We start from the raw sequence: 23,718 nt of genomic DNA, 5'->3' as shown, positions 1-23,718 counted from the left end.
ATGCAAAAATAATAAAATTAAGATCTTAAAGCATTTTTTTGGATCTCCTTGCAAAAATCGCGTTCTGTTGAACAAGTTTGCTGATGCCGCATAGCTAATGAACTCTCTTTTAACTCTGGCTCCCGCCAAGAACACAGCTTCTAGAAGTCGAGATGCTTACTCGAATTTCGAAAACTAATGACTGTCTGATTCAGATAAGCTGTCTTTTTTACATTTGATTTTTTTTTCTCTCCGGCTCACCTATCCCTCTCTTATGTCATTAGCTGAGAAAAGATCCGTTATTAAATATGCATTAGAGAGCAAAACATGGGCGCACCGGCCAAGTTTTTCATACTCTGGTACATTAAATGAAAAATATTCACTCCATAGCGTGTTCTTGTTTTTCTCTCTGCTACGCACTTTTTTTTTTTTAAAGAGAACATTCTTTTAGAAAGAACCAATCCGAATTCGTGAGCTCAACAGTCACGACTCAACCAATCCTGATTATAGTTGGAAAGGGATTGGGAATGATATCAGATCTGGAGTAAATGATGTATGAATTGTGCTTCATGCGAAATAATTGAAATTCTATCCTACTATCGAGGCCAGCTGGAATGCACAAATTCTATTAATTACTTTGAAGCTCTTTTGGAAAGACAGCTTTGTGGAGTGTTAAATATCCTTCTGATTCTATTTCTTAAGAATTACAAAAGTTATTTATTTCATAAAAATTTGTGCGTGAACCTTAAAGACATGAAGTCAAGGAATTAGAATACTATAGAGAATAGAATTAGAATATTATAGCGAGTAGAATTAGAATACTGTAGGGAGTTTCGTACAATGAACATCGCGGAATCAAAGATATGGCCAACCTCTCGTTACTCACAATTATTATTTCATTCCTTGGAGTACATAATGTCGCTCGTATTTCTTTAAAGTATATGTTGCTCATGGTCAAATCAGCGAATATGCTTTGAACGTTGTAATCTTGAACGTAACAGGGAGGTATTTACTAAAATACAAGTTATTAAAAATAACAAATCCTGCAATACGTTACTGCGAGTCTTAAAGAAAGTTCGCGAATTTCTTTTTTTGCCATTGAATAGGCAAAACACCTCTTGATTTCGTTTTGAACGGAATAACGTAAATTTCAATGCAGTCACACCACATTTAAACACTTAGTAGTATGTTTAAGTGATAATAATAATCACAATAAATCTTGTGAAAACGTATATTCAACTTAAAACTGTAAGATGAATATAAGGGATAAATAAAAAGGAGAGAGGGGAAAACAAAAAGGGAAAAAAATGTAATCGTCTAAAAAATCAACAAGCTTTGGTAAAATTTCAATTTTCTAAATAACTGAAAGGGCCACCAGGGCTTCAGCGGCGAAAGTCGCGAATGGTTCGGTTCGAGGCTGATAGTTCGGTTCGAGGTTCGAATCCCACGAATGGGCTGGCTGCATGGCGCTTTCGTGGTTTCTCGATGTGTAACGTGTATGCGAAAAAAAAAGAGCCCTCCTCGAAGGCATCCCTCTATTTAGGCAGATAGCTCTCGAGGCTTTGCCGTAACCACATAAACCAAAACAAAACCAAACTAAATTATTGAAAGTTGTTGTCAGCATAAATATTTCAGAAAAGTATTGTTCCTAAGTATTGAAAGTTATACAATAAAATATACTCCTAAGTTCTTTTTGTATAAGTATTGAACTTTAGACAAAAAATTAAAGTTGACTCTTAAGAAAGATATAAGTTCGGAAAAGCTAAAAGTTGTTAAAGTACAGCGGAAAGATAATAATATATCTTTTGTGTGACTGCCTGGTGGTTAATTTATGCCAAATTTTCCAAATGAACTTTTATATGAAAAAGACGTCTATGATTTTATATCTTCTAGAAAGCTTTCATAGGATATAAAATGAGTTTCTACGAAAGTAATCTTGGGAATCAATATTTCAATTAACAAAGACTTAGTGTTTGTGAAAAAGAAAAGGTACCTATTCAAGCAACATGTGAATAAGTATTGTATACGAATATATTTTTAAAAATTTGATTATCTGAAGGAAAAGGAGTATCGTTAAAATCGAAACAATGAGGATTTTTCGCAATTTGGCATGAGAACAGGGCTAGTAATTCAACGAATGTGAAAATAAGCATCGATCTCTTGTGACCACCTGCTTTAAATGAAGCATTAGTAGAATTGCATTCAGAAACGTAGCCATGGTTATACAGTCATTACGAAAGCAGTATAATTATATTTAGTGATTGGAAACCAATGTGTATTTGCTTTATGCCCTTAAACATTGCTCACTCAAAGTCAGGGGATGTAAAAAGAAATTATTTATGAAATATGAATGACAAGCATTTGTTGTACGTAAAAGTTTTGTGTACCTATAATTAAAAAACACACGCACGTACCCACTTGAGATATACATATCTGTACATGCGAAAAATTTACTCTCATTTTCTAACGTTTTATGAGAAATTCAAGAGAACATTTTTGTGCGAAATTTACCATAATTGCCTAGGTATATTTTTACTTTGGCTTTTAGAGTAGAGTCATTCAGAATTTTCCGAACTGAAGAAATTTGAAATGCCCTCGCTGGGATTCGAACTTCGGACATCCTCATGAATGTCTTTTGAAATAAATTCGATTTATCTGTTTGATATGCTTGTACTTGAGCTATGCAGTAAGAATTCTACCATATTAGGAGACGGGTTTTTTTGGGGGGGGAGGGGGAATTTTATTTGAAAAGTTGATTTCGGTTCAGAGTATATACTTCAAAGCTTAACAATTGAATTTCAAATTACATTGTAGTCTCTTGAAACGAAAATATTAAATGCGAATTATTTCCAGCGCATTACGCTGTATTTTAACATATATCAAAGCATACGAGAAGTTTTCAGACTTATGTTGTTTTTCGAATAATAACTGCTTCATTTCAACACAGCCCACCAACGGCCGAATGAATAAGACCGCTGAGCCCTGGTAGTTCAAATCTCGACGAACTGCATGGCTGCTTTCATAGGAGTACCTCATATGTAACGTAAATACGAAGCTGTAATGTTAAAAATCCGTCCCGTCATGTAGATAACCTTTATGATCTTTGCCATATTCAAATAACCAAATGACTATAGGTATGAGACTTACAATGAAAAATTTCTGCTTATAAAATTTTAATTATGAAACACACTTTTAAGGCAATTTTATTTCTTTTTATTAAGCAGGATTAGATTGTATGTCAAGGAGGATTAAATTACGGTAAAGCACAAGAGGGCGATGTTATGGCAAAGCACACAAGAACTTAATTTCCCAAGGGAAATGCGATTAATATATAGCGAATTAGCTATCGTATTAATTAACTGATATAAAATCAATTTATTTCGAACTAACATCAAGAAAGTTCTAGTGTTGACACACAGGTTATTTGGATTAAGGTAAAGAAATTGCGGGCTATATGCTTAATGGTAAGAATACCTTGGAGGACTTTTAAATGAAATTCCTTCTTATTCACTACGTATAGAGAAAACCACGAAAAACCCCATACAGTTAGCCGGTTCGCTCAAAGTTGGACTGTCGAACTATCTAGTGTTCAGCGGTCTATATCTCGGCCTGACAAGCTGGATATATATGTACATTGCATTAGGAGGAACTATGTGCCATATATACTGGTAAAAAGAAATCATTTTTATTTATGTTTGAGAAGAAGCACTTGTGCCGCAAAACATTTTTTTTTTTTTAATCCTTGAAAGAAAAACCCGCTACTTTTTTTTCGTGGAAATATGACTCACCCAATCGGAAAAAACCTTTCTGAGGCTATGTTTTCATTAAACACGGAAGAAATCCTTCACTATCTATTCGCATAGTCACACACAGCCGAAGTCACGTGCCGTTTGTAAATCAACTAAGCTATCTTCAAGATAAGCTAGTACCACTATTAACACTACGCCAATTGAATTTCCACTTGTTGCAATACAAATTGGATGCCATAAAAATAAATCACTGCTTCCAGACTGTTAAGAGGGCGAGAGCTATAAAGGCTGTCTGCCCAGTTCGCGCGAAACTGCAGCACGTCTCATAGCGTGCTTAGCCTTCGTAAATAAAAGTAACTCCTTTCCAGTTTTTAAGAGATGTTTTTTATGATTAACTTCTGAGCTTATCAGATGTGACGTATTAAATGCATCAGTTAGAACATGAGACCTTTTTGACTTTGTTTGCTACCGATAAGAATTATGATTTTATGCGGTTTGAATGTCTTGCTCGCACGCGAAGAACTTGTTGAAGAAGTTTCATTTGAATAGATGTTTACTTTAATAATAATTTCGCGGGTATTTTATTTGAATTCAAGGGGAGACTTAATTTTCATCCTAAAGTATTAATAATATTCGCAGCAACTTTTCTTTTGCTTCTTTTTCCGAGGCTATAAGAGTGGCGTGCTTCCTAAACTGCCCAGCACTGCTTTTCTAAGGCTACGAAGCAAGTTAAGTCACTGAAAATAATATGAACAGTTTAATTACAAAAGAGGTTTAGCAGTATGAGTGATAAGAAAGGAAGACTCAAAGCTAAATATTTTATTAAATTTATATTCACGCCCATATATTTTAACGTAATATTTAATTCCTGTGTAATTATGCATAACTTCTATTAAGTAGTTCTTTGTAGATAAAATTAAGCCACAATTTTCAAGAATTGATGGGAAACTAGAGAAACCACATAAGCTATTTGAAATTTTAAAAACATATTCGCCCAAACAGTTTTGGTTTGTTTTGGTTGTCTATGACGTAGTACGAGAGGGCTATCTGCCTGAGGAAAGGTATGCTCGGATAATTTTTTTGAGGAAACTGACTTATATCTACGTTACACATGCGGAAAACTACGAAAATGATAATGCAGCCCCCGCTTTGTTGGGTTCTCAACTCGCGTTGAACTAACAGTATTCAGCGACTGTGCCGCTCAGCCGTTAGTGAGCTTTCAGCAAAACTGAATTCGGCATTGGCCTTCATCAGCTAAAACAGAATGTCTGTGATAACTATCATTGCCTGTTACTCATAGTTTTCAAAAAATATTCAGTAAAATTTTTGCCTTATAAGACACTACTATTAAATGTAATTAGTTTATTCTTTTTATTAATTTTTTTTTTGCGACGTTCAATACAGTTAATGTAAATTTTAAATCTCCCAAATAATTACAAACATTTATTCATTTAAATATCAGTTTTCTTCACAATGACCTACTGCATTTACTTGATCCAATAGCTAGTTTTTTAGTTAATCAGTTTCATTTCGTAGATTCGTACTGATGTATAAAGAGACGTTACTGGTTGAAAAGCTAATAGGAGCAAAACAAATAGTTGTTCTTGAATTAGCAAACAAGTGAAATTAAGAGTTCAAAATATTCTTGTTTTCTGTTCAGTATTACTTCCCTTGATATAAAAATAATTCCAATTTATTTTCGCAAATGAATGCTATTTTTATTTAAATATAACTATAACCTGAAAGTACTAACACTATTCAATTGTAAATTTATGTTTCCTTTCAAATTTGCGTAAATGAATTGAAGTACTGAACCCAAAGCAGAATGTTTTACAAGAATTATTTTCTATGCACCGCATTGCTTTTTAACTTAAATAACAAAGTGTTAATGTGGTGGGGGGATTTGCAAATACTTCATAACATTCAATACATGATATGTTCTCTTACAACGGTGACATTTTAATTAGTGAGAATTATTATAAGAATATATTTAGATAGATAGGAGCATTTCGAAAAGTTTGCGCAGTTGTTTCTACGTAGGAATGAATGCATTTGGCAAAATTTAACAAAAGCTGTTAGTAGAAAAAATTAGCATTTTTCTCATTATGGCTATTTTGCAGGAAAAATGTGAAACATCCAAAAATTGTTTTAAATTAATATATATCTATAGTGTGTGCGTACTTACACAGAATGTTTAAGTCCCAAACTGAATTAATACAACGGATATAAATGTAAAGTCTGATATATATACGGGCGTACAAATTAAAATGAAAGAATAGCATAAAATAAGCGCATCTTACCTTATTTGAACGAAAGCAGCATGAGTAAATTCAACAACGTGAGTTCATTGAAGAAAGTTGTACGGTATTATTTGGCAAGTTATATTTATGTGTATCCAACATTTGCACAAATTTTCTAAAGATCTTCTCTAAAGGTGCATTCAGGATCGAAATTCAGCAACTTATTTTTTGCATTGTATATGATGGTATCTCTTCTACACTAGCCTGTTGAAGAAAACCTGAAGATGCTACAGTATCTGTGAAGACCTATATATTCCTCAAAGAATACGTACAATCAGATGCAATTCACAGTTTTTATACAAGAGAAAATTCCATATTCTGGCTAACAATGCAAAAGTATGGTCATCCGAAGAGCATGGTCCCGCACCCACTGTTGTCCGCAAACTGAGGGGTACAGCGGGATAATATCGGTGTAAATATCCCACACAACCCTTAAAAAGGGGTGACAAAGGGAAGTAAAGACAACCCTCCCTTAAAAACCATAAAAATGAAAGCGAAGGGGTGTTTCAAAAACCGCATGAACCATTTTTTCCATTTAAGTCTTTACGGAGGACATTGTTATTCGCGATGTTTAAAGCGGAAATATATCTTATCCCTTAGTCTCATATTTCTTTTGTGCAAAGAGTTACAGAAATGACATATGACAGGGAGGCTGAGATATACTGCGTCCACCCTTTTCCCCCATTGTAGACGGGCAGCTCGTTCGTGGTTTTGGAAAATGAATCGCCTATTTAAGGGCGGATAGCTCATTCTAGGTGATGAGTATAGAAATAGCTGGCTTAAAAAAGTTCTATGTTTGAGCTACCGTTACCTCCACACCTCCAACACGTTTCCCCACCACCTCGAAAAAAGCAAAGCGAGGGGGAAAAAAAGGAAAACAAGATTAGGATAGCACATTTTAAAGATTGATAAGTTAGACGAATGCGCATGGTTGAGCAGTAGACAAGTAACCCATTAAAAAGAATTATGGGAGAAAGGTGACGGATAAAAGCGTTTAAGTAATATATCTGAAAAGGATATGAGCAATTACTCGAATCAACAGGAAAGAAGATGATGATTTATAGGACCAGGGGAAAAGAAACACTGTTTTGGCATGAAACATGTCTAACTGCAGGTTGCTTTCACAGCAGTTAAGTGTAATGTTTTACACTGAGTTTTCATGAATCCACTTTACGCTTTATCATTATTTTCAAAAAAGCAAAAAATTTCAGCAGGTTTGCTTTTCTTTTTAGATAAAAGTGCAATAATCTGAAGCTTGCCATACACATATGTGAACCAACAAAGATACCTTACTTACATATGCATACGTAAAAAAAGGTGGTTATGGGTTCATAGTCATAATATAGTAGTTTATTAGGCATTTAAACCTCATTATAAGACCGCCCTAATGGATTTTGCCTGATAGGTGTAGAAGAGCATAAACTAATGTAATTAGTGTATTATACAATAATACAATGAATACAAGCAAATATTTAAAAAAATTGTAACTCGATTTAAACTTTTCAACACTGAAAGTATAATTTAATACGTGTAATCAAAATTGAAATAAATTGTAAAGAATTTAGTTCAGACAAACGATATTTGAAGTCTTTGCTTGAATAAATCAGTAATAATATTTTTTTCTTTCGGTCCAATAAATGAGCAGCTCTTTCTCTTAATTACTAATAGTTTCGAAACGTTTTCAGTTTTATGACATTTTTACAAAGGTAATGCAAAATAAAAGTTTAGAAGGATAACGAAACGTATCTGCTTTCAAAGAATTCCATGTGAATCACTCCGAATTCGGCAGCTCAGTCTACATCTGCATTTTTATGTATGTTTGCAAATTACTATTCCTTTTCTGTATATAGATAGACATCTATGACGATATGTCTGTCTGAATTGACTTCAGATAATTAAAAGAAATTTCATAGCAAATGCTAGAATTATGAAATAATCTCTAGAAACATTTTCCGTCGGTCAATTACTGCAAATCGTACATGAAATTATTGCATGACCAGCAGAAACTATACAGTACGTGAAAAGATGTAAGTCGATTTCTTTGAAGTTTCATTCCCATTTAGATAGTTTTCCAAAGTAGGTTAATTCTTCCATCTCTTCTATGGTTAAATCCCACAGTGAGTCAATTAACGTATTCATTTACTCATTAAATTTAGTTATGGGCAAGATCTTGCAAATGGATTCGTTGTTAGTCCTTTTTTCATAATAACAGTGACTATCACCTTTTTTTAGCGTGCGTTTGGACAATTCCTAACTCACGCACAGAACCTGTTTTGCTTAGTAATTTTACAACGTAGATGACACGACTCAGAAACTGGACTACTTTTTTTTCTTAGTAATTTGTAGTAGTAGAAACAGATTAAAATAAAAATCAATGCCACGAATGTTATACCATTGATGTTAACTACTAGTTTTATTTGGGTCAGGGGAAAAAAAAAAAAAAATCTGCATGAAGAAAACGAATCATTTTTAGTCCTTCAATTAAAGTAATAGCTATATTTACGGGTATTTATGCATTACTAGTCTCTTTATGTAAAAATTATGCACTTGTTATTCATTCATATTTTTAATAAAAAGTTATAAAATAACCTTAAAACATTTAGGTCTTTTACATTTGGATTTTTTTTAATAGTCACAGGTATTTTAGAGTGAATATTAGGGTTATTTTATAGATATAAATAAGATTTTTTATTCACATGAAAATAAGATTTTTCTTCACATCAGAGCGATTAAACGCTTGCCAATGAATCATAAACTATTTGCTATACTTTCCACTAGAAACGAATTTTTCTGGAGCTTATTTTGCTAATGGTATAAAGTTCTGCTAAATAAGTTTAAGTAGTAAACAGAAGCAGTATTAAAAAGGGGAAAAATTTTTTTTTCGGTGAAAATTAATCTCTCGTTTTACAGATTTTTAGTAGCGTTAATATTAAACAGAGCCTCAGATAGTTGGAGAAGTAAATAAAATTAATTGCTTTCCTCTCAGCGGTAGCCAAAGGCATTCACAAATTCAATTAATTTGCTCATTTTTACTGAAAAGACTAGTTGCATGGAATTAAATTTGAACTGTTAAGAAGCATAGATGAAGGAGAATATTCATACCTGAAATACAAGAACATGATGCTTTTGGATTCACTAAGCAAAGCCTCCAGGAAAAAAAAAAAAAAAAAAAAAAAATCAATACAAATGAAGGAAATTTCAGCCTTATCTCTCTTAACTGAGTTTTGTTTTAATCGCGAACAGCATTTAGAAGCTAAGAATCCAGAGACTACTTTCGGATTCCCAATAATAAATTAAATGAATCGAACGAAATGAAGTATTTGCCTCAAAGCCGAAAAGGATAATCAGTTGCATTGTGACACAAAAGATGCTGCTCGTTAACAGATAGTTCTTCACACGAATTCGTCGAACAAAGTTTTAATTACATTCCATATAATTTTAAATTTTTAAAAGAGGCGGTAGAAGGTAACAGTTACCGTGAAACAATGTGTTGCAAAGTAAGTTATATACTGAAACTGGTATGTATTACTGAAATACGGAAAGGAATACTAACACTGAAATTTATTGTAATTATTGTTCCCAGTTTCTGTCTGGCATTGCATGGGAAAATGTTGGCAAGCTATATTCCACTTGTCAGTGGATTAGCGACGAAAGGTCCACTGACAAGTGGAATATAGAGTTCCCCAAACCTCTCAATAACTAGCTTTAGCTAGTTATTGAGAGGTTTGGGGGAAAGCTAGTTATTGAGAGGTTTGGGGGAACGTTTTAAAACTTTTTAATGATGAAATCTTCTTTGAGGTGTTTGACTATAATTTGAAGTTTTCAGTTTGCAACATATTTTTTTATTGTGTTCCAACTACTTATTTATTTAATTGTTAACTATAATGCCCACTATAAATCCACTATATTTTAATCCAAAACGAAATCGGGATGCTCTGGCACACTAACAAATTAATAAAGAATATTTTTCGTTATTTACATGATTATCATCATTACGAATATCAATTTCATCTTATGAGTTTCGGTGAAAGGGTTAAGTAACGACTCAGATGTCGCATTTCTTAAATACAAGTTTAATCGTCTAAAGTTAAAAAAATTCCAGCTGCAGTGACAGTAGAAAATAGCAGAAAAGCTAATGATTTGAACAAAATATTCTTGAAATATATCTTTTTGGAATGGCGCATTTATATTATGGCAAAGCAACCAATGACTATCTACCTAAAAGTAAACTTGTCCATCTGCTAGAATATCTTTAATAGCAGTTAGAGATGTGCCTTTCCTTTTCATGCATCAATCTTCTTTTCTCTTCAGAATGAATATTTATTCGGAACTGAGTTTTATGAGAGTTGCTTCGAAACTCAGTAAATTCATAAGAAGTGTCTGATAACTACCGTGTAAGCCCTGGATATAATCTAAATCCCTAAATAAGCTAACTCTGAACCTACGACCCTAATTTTAATATGGCCTCAAACTATCCCGTAGTTCATTTTAACCCTGTTTTTACGGCATGAAAACAAGAATTTATATAAACACTGCCCATTAAAATCACTGGTTAATGACTTATCAAAGCTTTTTGTAATTCACCCATTTAAGGTACTAACCGACATCTAAGCTGGGAACTTCCCAAACAGCATTGTGCAGTTTGCCTAAACAACGAATTATAATTAATTAAGGGTTAATAAAAAATGCAAATGTCTCCTCAGTTAAACGCAAAAAAGATAGAAAAGTCGGAAGACATTAAAATTACTTTCCTAGAATAACTTCAAGCTGCAAAACTAAATAATGTTTCTGTTTCTTGAACTTTTCCCACTAATTTGCTAAATGCTAGGAAATAACTTTGTAGAGAAATCCAATATCATTCATCAGAGACTGCATAGATGACCAGGAAGATGCAGATCACCATGCAGGTGATAATTAGATAAAGGACAATTAATTTGGGCAGCTAAATCAATAATAGCCATACAAAATTTATAATACTGACGAAATTAGACTACCAGAATATTACTAGAATACACATAATTATTTAAAAGTGAAACATCAGTTGCTTAAGAAACTGTAATAAGTTAAACGTGCAGTATAGGCCTAACAATAAAGAAGGTTGCATTGGTTATTAACAAAAGCAGAAAACATCGATGTTTGAAAGGAGTCAAGAATTTGCTTCTATCTTAGCATAGACAAGAAATCGTGCATGACAAGTAGTAGTATTTTTGCTGATTTTCTTTTGAAATGGGACAGCAAACTCAAAAAAAAAAAAAAAAAAAAAAAAAAAAAACTGTGCACTGAAGCAGCACATACACCTCCGATCTCTTTCTGCAGTTTGTGTCTTATCTTTCATATACGACTTCTAAGATTCAGTCTTTAATTACAGGGTATAACAGCTTTCAAATGTCATTACGTAAGAAATGTTCGGGAAATGATGACCCAAATTGAAATTTGCGAAAATGGAATCATTTTGAAGGCTATAAGTAAGTCGATATATCTGCGAGAGGTCATGGATATCATAATTAATGCTGGGGCTTATTCTCTTAAAATCTATTAAAAGCCTGTTTTGGAAAAATGGCTTTTAGATAAAATGTAGAAGAATCCTCAGAGGAACTGCAAACTATAGCTAGTATTTGAGACACCAGTGAGGGAAGTTTCGAAGATTCATTTATATAATACGTGTCAGTTCGTAAAAATATTAAGACAACGTATGTAAAAACTGACTATAAAAATCTTTAAACAACTGCAGAGATAGACAGCGAATATGACACTGAAAAAGTGATGATGTGCCATCATCAATGGAATCTAGAAAAACACTGCTAACTTTAAGAAAAAATCTTGAACTGAAAGGTGCTGATTAAAAAAAGGCACCAGCAGTTTACCAACTGAGAATGCAATTGAAAAACTTTTGTTGAACAATATGAAACAAACTCGGATTGAGTAGTTGTTTGTAAGAGAGAAAATTTCATCCAGAACGTAATCGTAAAAATACGCCTGCAAGAAATAAAAAAAAAAGGAATTCCGAAAACTGCATAAATATTTTAATTTTAGCATGAATTTTTTAATTTTATTTTAGGATTAATTAATGAATGAGTAGTTAGTTGAACATTTTAAAACTGTTACCAAAATCTGCAATGTACAAATCGCCGCCTATTAAACTTCAGCTGCTTAATAAACTCAAATACGTTTGGAACAGAAATGATTTGAATAAGCAGCGTTACTATAGTGCGTTACAGACATCTGAAAGAGAGTTGCTTCTAGAAGCCTAGGCTGTTAACCTGACCATGTTCATGCAATGAATATTACATTTTTTTATAATTTACCAGTCTGCATCTGGATTCAATCTGCTGTTGAACGACAGATTACCGTTAACACAACTTTTTTTTTTTTTTTCCTTTTTAGCTTTATTATTATTTTTTTTTTATTTAAGCTAAAATTCAACTGTAAAATTGCAAAATTTTTTTGTGAACAATATACTTTTTAAATTCCGAATCGAGTATTAAATATTGCCACATATTTTTGTATTTTTTTTTCAGTATTTTCTCAGCTCATCATATCAATGTTCAATTTTCTTATCGATATAAACTACACATACGCCATGCAAAATTCATAACAAAATCGTAAAATTTTTAAAAGCTCTTATGTTTATATATTGCCACTAATTTTTTTTTTTTATTTTTTAATCTTTTTTTCTATTCATCATACCAATATTTAATTTTCTAAGTAAAATGAATTACAACAGCAAATTAAAATCACAAACATTTAAAATTGGCATATTTTTATAATTCTTCATTCATCCATTCCATGTTAATATTAAAATCTACTCTCAAGCTGCTGCTTTGAATTTTTGGTAGTTTGTAATCAGTACTTCCTGCTGAAATCTGGAGTTTTACAGCTTGCTGTGATGATATGTTGTAAGTCTGAATGCAGTTTCATGTTCTTTCATCTTCAGCTACAATATATTTTTCAACGTAAGTCAGTTGGTTGACGATGCTCTGATTATTATTTTGAGTAAGCGTTTAGAATTCAGCGTTCTGTTAATGTAACAAGCTGCTAGTCTTGAGAAATTTCATAACATCTGTATTCTGATAACTTGACCATTTAAAACATTTTCATTCATTTATTGTTCTCTTGTCCTTTCTTATCAAGATGCAATGAAAATTAATTTTTTTTGTGTAAGTTTAAGTTGCTGTTTGCTATTATTTTATCAGTATATCGTTGCTATCTTTCGGGCATATGTGGAATTTTTCTTTGTTTTCTAAAGTTCAAGACATTCATTCTTTAGCCTTCCGTACGTGTAGGTTGTTATAATTTCTCTATTCTATTTATATTCTGAGTTAATACGACTTACTTAGCAAAGATACATTTCTTACGAAAAACGTTTTATTCATCATACTGTAGTCAGAGGAAGAAAATAAATAAAAGCAGAAATGCATAAATCCTTGAAGCGGAGATCTTTACAGAGGGATCGTTAAATTCTGTTCGATGTGTTTCTATATACCAAAAGTTTCAGTTTATTCAGTCCTCAAATTGACAGAAGGGCCGCCCTATTTCTATTGAACAATAATTGGCCATGACCTCCTAATTTAAACTCAATCGATCGCATGGAGGCATTTCTGCATAATGACTTGGGCATCTTGTCCCGACAGGAAACGGGAGGAATTGCAAACAACGATATATTTTGATGACTGGTAACTATCTGTTCCCCCTCGAACCCATTCCATTGTCATCCCTTGTTATTCACCCCTGAATTCGACGTGCTCTGAATCCTACTTTTCCTATTGGATTACATTGGCGGGAACAAGGAATTACCCTCCCATCCCCAAATCTTCATCTACATTGATATTGGCAGGAATTATTGATGGGGCGGATCAAGGCACGTAGACAGATGACACAGTCTCGGTCACGCGTCTCTACACGTGTTACAGATGTCATTGGTTACTTAGCAGAATAGTCTTATTTTGCATCCACTACCCACAGCCTTTTTTCCGCTTCCAGAAAAGGGGAGCTTTTCTGGTGTAATATTTTGGGTCATCAGTCCCAGACACGCGGATAAAAACACGATTTCACACAAAAAAGATTCCTCCTGCTGTCGGGTTGCACGCTGCAGTAGAGAAGAAATAAATTAGAGTTGATGGAATAGTGCAGAAATCATTACTGTTGGGAAGAAAGGGCAATGAATTGTTCGAAAAGTGGCTCAATTGCAGTTTTTACATATCCGATACTTCGGACCTTTGCAAATAAATGTTTCATATATTTGAGGTTGTATTAACTGAGATTTTATTAAAGAATTTCGCTTATATCAAAAAATGAATTAAAAAAAACGCAAAATATTCCTCACCGAAAATGAAGACAAGTTAAAACGCAGTCCACGTTTACAGTTTCGCAATTTAAGTGGTGATGTGAAGACGACCGAGATTTTTAATTTAACTACCTTCTCTTCTTATTATGCAATTATTTTGGGAATGCTAAAAAGTTTATTTAATTCCTTATGCTTTAAAAACAAACCATTTTTTATTCCCATTAACAAATTTGTAATTGTAAAGGAAATCTCCGCTTGCTTTTAAGCTGAAACAAAATTTATTTTCCAACACATTTTCCCACATACCTTACGAAATTCGTATTTGTTTTCTCGAGTCTTAAGAGTTCAGTGAGGAATTTTAGGCTGCAATTCTTGACGAGGTGAAAATATATTTTCCTAATTTATTAGAGATTCATGGTGATGAAGTTTAATGAATTGCTATATCTCCCTTCTAAACAAAATTAAAGTTTATATGCAAATAAATTAATATTTTTATTGGCGATTATTATCTAGCATTTCAATACTGAATTGAAATGAAAAGGTTTCTCATGTTGGAGCAAGCTTGATACAAATAGTGACAAGCATTTTGTAAGTTCTTCAGTAATTTAAAGATAATAATTTTATTGTTGATTTACATATATCATCAATAAGCTTAGCCCCAGCTATTAAATTTTATAACTAGTGGGATTACAAAACTTACTTTTTGTTTTTATATGATAGAACTGTAAACGAAGTAATTTTACATTTATAACTGAAGAGAACTAGTCTGTAAAACTCTTTAGTCCAATTGCAGCTACATAACATGAATGCAGGGTGATTGCAGAAATGAGGCTTTGAAGTGGTACAGGGTTCTATTGAGTGATATGTAAAAATGTTTGGTTGGTGTAAATCTTCATTTCCCTTCATCACATTAGTTTCGAGCGATGTGCATTGCTACATGAAAGCGGAGTTCGCCATTGTGCATTATATCTGCGGCTACAACAACAGCTACTGAAACTGGAAGCAAAGAACGAGGTTCCGAGTACCTGCTCTATTTCCTTCAACAGATTCACAGATAAAATACATATAAAGGAACTCCTCTTTCGTGTAAAGATGCATACCGCTCGAAATCCGCACGAGAAATAAAAATTTACGTTAGCGGAAGGATTTTATCTACCTCTCAGTAGCACTCTACATCACCTCATTTCTGCAAACACATTCCACTACAACATTTATTTACTTCGGTCTCCTTTACATGTCTTTACATTTTTGCATGGAGATTTTCGTAGCAGACCGTATATGATGCGGGGAGAATCTCATGGAAATTCGTAGCCGGAGGTTTGGTAGCTTTTAAAAGAGCATAATAATCTGAGACATGCGAACTTCCTTTTATTTAAAATTTTATAAGACATAATTTTATAAGAAAAGACACAATTCTCGCACTAAATACTGGATACTATACACTTAAGATACCAAAACAAACTGACATCCAGAAAACAAGCCAGGGATGTCACCATAAAAGAAAAAGTAAATTATTATTGTTGATATGTCAATGGTAGGTATTAAACACACGCCGTAGTTTCTAATTGCCCATTTATAACTGTTTTATTACTGTGTTTTATATATTTTATTAAAATATATTGTTTTTCTCATATTGTTCTATATATAGACGCCTAGGAAATATATCCTACGTATAGAATATTTTACTCAATTGCACATTTTTTTTTTTTTTTTTTTTCGAAGGAAAATGAAATAGCATGCTTATTAGTCTGAATTTAAAACAACCCCACATACATGATGATGTTGCGATTTTGAAACTGCTTTCCAAGGACAGAAGGGTGAAAAGATGCGGATTAGCATACAAGACAGCCTTATAACGTGAGTCTGATATTTACGCAGAAAAATGAATATTTACTCTGAGGTAAAACTGTGGAATGTAAGCGAATGTGCTTCCTTTCAAGATAAAATCTAAGGAATAAGTGATAAACTATCTTAATTTATTCCTGAAGTGTTAGGTGGAGCTTATAAGACTAGTATGGTTTTTTAAAGGGAACAATTTTGAAGGTTAAAAGTCCTATTCTTATTTTCGCATCAATAGGATAAATGTTTCTTAAATCAAATACGGTAATATTCTTTCTATATTTATGATGCTTGGAGATTGTAAATGAACATTTAAATAATGTATTTAGCATGTATACGTATTCGGGACACAAATTTTATAGATTTAACCACATTACTATAACTAGTTCATTTGTGAATTCAGAAAAGACTTAGTAGTCATTCAGCGATGCGTTTATTCAATCAGATTACAAGCTTTTATTATTTTTCATACGAAATTTCTGGCGGAGCAGCAAATGCATGTTTCAGAATTCGATTTCGGTTTCAAAAGCATACATACATTTAAGAATAAAAAGTTAGTTACGTAAGGCTAGCTTCGTTCTTATTTTGTTAAAGTAGTGAAAATGGTACGGGCATTGATGACAGAATATATTAGGAAATGTAATCCAACGTTGTCACTGAAAATAATTATTCGAGCAGAACATTTTTCATCGAATGAACACGAAACATCGCGTGATGAAAATGTTTAATTAATTAGGGGTGAGATATTTTCTTTTTGGAATCGTCGAATTTTGCAGTCGAGTAGAAGAATTAAAAATAGAATTTAGTTTTAATTTTCGTGCATTGAAAAGACCAAATCGATATTCATATGCATTTGGAAATAACTTAGAGAAATTTTCCTTGCGTGCGAAAAAGACTTTGAACATGGAGCATCCACTGAAGATGAACTAGCTATAATATTCTTGCAATTTCTTTTACATATGTCACTTAACAGTATGAAGGATAATCCTCATAATAATCTAAAAATAGTGTACCACGCAGTATATTTGTTATTACCGATTCGATATTATCGATTTGTTATTACACCGATTCCCAATGTATTAAATTTTAATATATTAAAAAATTTACTGATAATATTATCAATGTGAAGTTTAAATGAATTGCCATAAAATACGTACACTGCTAACAAAATGGTGAAGTCACTCTGGGAATAACAAGTATGCTTCGAAAAGTCATTTTTCAAAATCTAAGGAGCTTTTACATAGTCCATCCTTTCCAAAAGCATCGATTTAGGTTTGTAATATTTGTGAATAAACAACTAGTTCCAAAAATTTAAATTTAAACTGCTTTTAAATTAATACAATAGATCTCACTGAAAAATGCTTTCGTTCAATGTACAGAGTACTGACTTATACTAATTCAGAAAATATGATTATTTGAATAAATCATCTCTGCCTGTCATGCCTACAAAAATAAATCTAGTATGTAATATAAAGCGGATTTTAACTCTTCTATTCTAAAAGAAAATACTGATCTTTTTTCTTTTGAAGGGAGGAAGGCAATACTTTTTTTTTTTTTTTTCTGTCGATCTTTTTGAGCAAATTTGATGCATGGCTGAGAGGTTAAACTTCAAGATATTTTTACTATATGATTCAAAAGATCTTATTATGAATTTAAAAAAAAAACGGAAAGTATATTTTGCATGCTTCGCAGCAAATACCTTGTTGAGTACACCTCTTCTATTCGAAAGCTATCTGAAGCACGAAGAAATGAATGCAGTGATTTCACGCTCTACTGTTTCAAATGATTGTTTTAACTTTGATTATAGCTTTACTTTTAGGGTGAATTTCATATAATATCTATGAAAACATAGATAACTAATTTTTGTGATGCCATGTTATAGGCTTTCAAGCTTTTCAGGTCTTAATAATAACGATTCTGAGACTGGGTAGTTACATTTGACAAATGCGACATATCACGCCAAAGCATAAAGGTAAATTCACTTTGAGAAATTTATTTAAATCCATATTTTTCAATTTAAATAGAAAAGGTGTTTTAAAAACCTTTCCGAGTCTCGTAAAGGTTTTAAAATAACTTTTTATTTAAGCACAAACTTTAGCGTAAATGCTCCTCTTGTGCTTACAGCATCAACTACATGGTAAAAAAAAAAGTTCGCTCTTTACAGGCAAAAGTTTTGTAAAGTTACAGAAATCAAAAAGTTACAGAAGAATTTCCTGTAATGGTAACAGGTTGAAAGCAAACTGTAGCGGTAACAGCTGATTTGCTTGTAACATTACAGATGTTTCAGTAGCCGCTCGGAAGAATCACGTGACTGACTGGAAATTAGCCAATCAGGAGAAAAGTGTTTGAAAGCTAGTTGCAGAAAAAAACATGGCTGAATGCATGTTGGTTGTATAGCGCAGGTAAGTAAGAAAATGTTTACAATTACTGCTTGAAATATTTTTTGTTCATTTTATGCAGATTATTCTCATGCACTTTGCACTGTTATATGTAGTGAGTAAGTATTTAAACGTTTAAGCTTTGCGATTAATTAATATCAGTGTTCGTAATGTCTAATGAGTTGAAAGAGTGCAAAATATTTATTCCAAATGCATATCTAATAGTAGTATTTTGCCATTGTGCATCCGATAAATTACGCCGTAAATTGCCCGTATTATTATTTAAAACTAATTATTCCAAAATTTAATCACTGTTTGTGGTATATAATTGAAATGGTAATGTGGTTGTTGAAAACAAAACTAATCATTTTAGCGTTCTTTTCCAATCGTCTGACCAAAGAACGTTTGACATCTTTTTTCCGGCAGGCCTTGCGAGAAACGTTTATATAAACATTTAGAATTCTGAATGTAATGTATATATTTTTTTGCTTACTAGGTTTAGTTTATTCTTTTTCTAGGATTATCAAATTTCTAGGATTATTTTCTAGGATTATCAAATTTATACCTGGTTTATAATTCAGTCTAATATGTTAATGTACGAGTGTGTTATGAAGTAAAATTACAAAAACTTGAACAACGCGGTCGAGAATCTCTTTTATTCCTTTAGTGTAATAATATTTTTTTCAGTGGTATTAATTTCTTACGAAAATATTATAATTCCAAAATGAAGTAATTATATTGATTAAAAATATGCCGTATCATACTTTTCGTAATGTTTTGTTTTACTAACTAGATGCAACTTAATTATTCCATATATTTTAATATACCAACATCAACAGGGGAAAAATGGAAATGACCTAAAATACTTTTCTAACAATTCGTTAAACTAATTATAAAACAAAACTAAAATTTTGTGCATTATTTCCAAAAATATCATTTCATTAATATTTTATAAATGACAACATATATTATATTGTATATATAACTACCATTGCATACTTATAAGTTTTTAAACATTTAATGTAGAATTTATGTTGATTTTATTTTGCCCAGTTTTAATACAGTTTTGAAGTATGATAGTCTTGTTACTAGGATAGCATGAATCTGCTAATACAAGTTTAATACATTTCTTGACAAATCTTTCTCTTATTCATGTAATATAATATATAAATCATAAAATAAGTTTTAAAAATAAATTATTATTGTTTATTGGAATTTAAAACAATTCTGTATCTGTATGTTGTATTAAAAATAAAATAATAATGAATTTTTAATGAAGCATTGATTTTAGCATTAACAATGTAAATATATATATATATATATACACACATGAATAAATGGAAATGCAAGCTACTTTTCCTTACAAAACCGCCCATGAATATATACTTCCCTTTAGGCTGATAGCCTTTGCATGCTTTGCCATATTCTATCAATCCAAATGATGCAAATATGCAGAAAATTTTACTTTCTTTGAAAGTTAATACCGGAAATAAAATTCAGTGCATTTGTAAACTACATTAGTTCTTTTATAGCTTGGCATTTAATCGCCCAATGATTTACTAGTCCAAACTAAGGCAGAATTCAGATATCGTTCAAATAAAAGAAAATTAATAAGGTCTGATTTTTAGACGTATATATGAAGATTTATTTTTTTAAATATTATTTTAAGTCAACCAAATTAATTTCAAATTTAAGTAAGTATTCATGCCTTTCAGTAGCATTATTTTTGATATCTTAAATTAAATAACTGAATGCAATATTTCTTGTTAATAAAAGAAAAGCAATGTTATGAAAGACTAGCGAAGTGGATTTGCAAGTTCTAATTACGAAAGGTCCCATGCCTTAAGGGGTCATTTTTAAAAATACTTAATTAAAAAAAATATTTAACGTAAAACTTCCAACCTTCACACATGTGGAATATTAATTCTATATATTTTATCTCATTCTTATTTTTTTAATTAATTTCATAGCATTTTGAGTGACACTAGTAGTAATTATTAATTAAATTTTATGCTGTTTCTGATCTATGTTTTGATTTTGTTATTAATTACGTTAGTTTACATAAGATTTAAAATTATGTAAGGTACAAAAACCTTCTGCATCTATTAATATATGCTGAAGTGAATGAAATTATGCCAGTGAAATTTTTTAAAATCAAAAACAAATTTCTGTGGAAAATTAAAGTTATAAATTCTAAATGCAAACAAAGGAGTGAATTTGAAAGTTATCAAATAAGCCAAAGTGTTGGTCATTTTTTCAGTTTTGCAGAAGAATTTTTATACTTTGCAGAATGGGAATATGATGTTTGGTTTTGTTAGTATTAATTATTACAACTGAATTATTGCAACTTACATTGCAACACGTAATTTAGCTTAAAATTTATTTGAACTTAATTTTCTAATTTATTTTGATCATGTATATTTCATATGTCATTAGTCTTTGAAATGAACTTAATTCTATTTATTTACACAATTTTTTTAAAGAAGAAAAAGTCACATTTGGTTTGCTTAGTTGCACACGAAGATACATACCTATATATATATAGAGAGAGAGAGGGAGAAAGAGGAGTTATGTTTACTTGCAGACATTTTTCTTCCTTTTTACTAATATTATAGTATGAAAATCAAGGGGGAAATTAAGCAATCAATTTAATTTTGAAGGATGTGATTACAATAAGATCATAACCAATCAAAAATATTCATGAATGAACTACTGGTAACTATCATAGTATTATTATTTAAAAGAAACCTACATTCCAATAAGAACGCTTAGTAACATAACCATTTAAGTTATCTGATAAAAGTAATTTTCATTCCTACTTCCCTATACCTTGAATTTCACTCTTAGTATTGCCCACTGCTACTCCCTAGACCTCAAAGCATTTAATGCATCTGGAACTGCAATTTGTGTCTACTTCTACAGCATGCAAGTTATCACCGTTTAGTTTGTACTGCCACGAGCAGTGATCTTCAGAATTACCGTATTGCGTTGCATATTCCACCCCACCCAGCTTTAGAACCAGATTCTGAAAATTAAAAAAATATTTACATAATTTTCCCCTTTTAATGCATTCAGAAAATGAATATCCCAAGATTTTAAAATGGATTTATCAACATAATGATTGTTTTCGTCATACTAACAAAGGCAAACTTTTGCAAACTTAAGGCCCCGTTGAATCTTTCTCTTCTAACTGTTGAATATTATGTCAGCCTAATACAAACAATGATCTATGATAGTGAAAGCAAATACCAACTGCCATTCACTGTGCAATTTTGCCATATCAGCTGAATGTTCACCCTAGCAAGCATCGGACCACAACCTTCTCTAATTATTTATGTATGATCTGAGGCCTAAGGATTTGCAAGAACAACAATGAGAATGACAGAAGTTCAAATTATAAAGAAGAAATGAGATAACTTATTAGATGTTGCAATTATGTGTATTCTTATTGAAATAGAGGTTTCTTTTAAATAAATAATATTGTGATAGTAGTAGTTTATCCATGATTACTTTTCATTTGTTATATTCCTACTGTTAATGTGTCCTTTGGAAATTAAATTATTCGTTTAATTTTTCCCTCTTAATTTTCGGAAGATAAAATTAGTAAAAATATGTGGGAATATGGCATCAAGAACATTAGATATCCCCATTTTCTTGAAGCTGTTCACTATTATTGTTTCATCGATGATAGGCCATGCACCCAAAATCCACTAGCAAATCAGTTAGTAAGATGAAAATGACCACTATGCGGACAAAACATTTAGGGTAACTTGTTTTGTGAGCGCCTTAAGGAAGACAAACATTACCTAAATCTTTAAAACATATTCAGAATCCTGTGCTAAAAGAAAGCTAGGGGGAAAATGTTGTCCGAGTCCCAGTGATTCCTTTGGACGAATATGTAATATTGTTTTAGAAATTTAAGGTAATAAATATAATATTTTTCGAATGCTAAAACAGTTCGAGAAATTTATTCAGGTTCTGAATTCTGAATATAAGTATACTGTATATTATATTTAATAACTATGGTGGCTTCATTTATGAAAATATTTGAATATTGGCTGTTTTTGTACAATGAACCTTCTCTAAGCTAGCTATACGTGATTCCTGAAAATTTTGATCTTTAAATGCTAGTGGGCATCCTAGAGAAGTTATGTTTACTAATTAGTTATTTTATGAGGAATGCTGGTTAAATTTAAAAAGTGATTGACTGAGGTAGCTTGTCGTAATGAGACGGTTCACTGTAATCCAATTTTTTAAAGAATTTAAGCTGTTCTTAATTAATTAAGATATTATAAAGAAATATGATTAAAAGTGTTATATAAGCACATGTTTAAAACATCTATTAAAATAATTTTTATAAGCTTTTTAAGAGCATGATTATGATTTTAAAAGAAGTGTTTTTTTCTTTATTTAGGAGACATGGTTTACAAAGAGGAGAAAAACCATTCATTTTTTCCAAGCAGTCGAAACGAATTTTTATGAAATGTTTATTAAATTATATTATGTTATTTTTTAATTAATTCTTTTTTTCAGGTTTTATGTAAAGTTTATGAATTAAGTAATAAATTATTTTTACTTCTGTATTTTAATTAGCATATTATTTGCTTCATAGTGTTTCACAATAAAATTATAAATTCAATAAACTTCTTAATTAACATGCTGTAATATAGAGAGAGCATAAAGTTTGCTTTCTGTTGTCACATGTTTATTTCACAATTTTGTATTTGAATCTCGAAATTTATAATAACTAGGAATACTTTTTAGTATCACTTTCGAAATGGTAAATATTAAGCTTAGATTTATTACATATTATGTTTGTAAAAAATTATAGGTAAAATTAAAATGCATTAAATTTTAAGCTAAACTGAAGTATTAATTTTAGAAATAAATTTCTTAAAGGCATAATTGTATTAAGAATTTTAAGGGAAACAAGGCTTTAAAAATTAAGGTCAGTTGGCAAAGTTTTATGCTTATTCAAAAAGCATGACATTAGGTTTTTAATGAAAGACTTCTATCTGTTAATTCAAAGGAAATTATTTGAAGGTAAGTAAAAAAGTTATGCATTATTTCAAACAATAGCAGACTGTTGACAAACACTGAGTGCAAATAAGAATAAAAAAATTAGTTAGACGTTGTAATTCAAGCGTATGAACAAAATTTGAATTCCTTGCAGTAACAAAATGAAGTTC

The 23,718-nt window shown here is 31.3% G+C and overlaps 2 long non-coding RNA genes across 9 annotated transcripts in view; both read left to right on the top strand.

The window, feature by feature from the left end:
• LOC118197458 (uncharacterized) overlaps positions 1-23,718 on the top strand; it is a 471,813-nt gene that overhangs the window by 387,044 nt on the left and 61,051 nt on the right. The gene's annotated exons all lie outside the window — the stretch shown is intronic.
• On the top strand, positions 18,445-23,112 carry LOC146993387 (uncharacterized). The gene is made up of 2 exons (XR_015038386.1): positions 18,445-18,553; positions 22,944-23,112. It is a non-coding gene; the product is annotated as an uncharacterized LOC146993387 (long non-coding RNA).

Source organism: Stegodyphus dumicola, chromosome X1, assembly GCF_044657685.1.
Source record: "Stegodyphus dumicola isolate Sdum_Otavi_A_Nest chromosome X1, ASM4465768v1".
In the NCBI taxonomy this organism is placed as follows: Eukaryota; Metazoa; Arthropoda; class Arachnida; order Araneae; family Eresidae; genus Stegodyphus; species Stegodyphus dumicola.
This window is presented reverse-complemented; position numbering and strand designations above follow the sequence as displayed.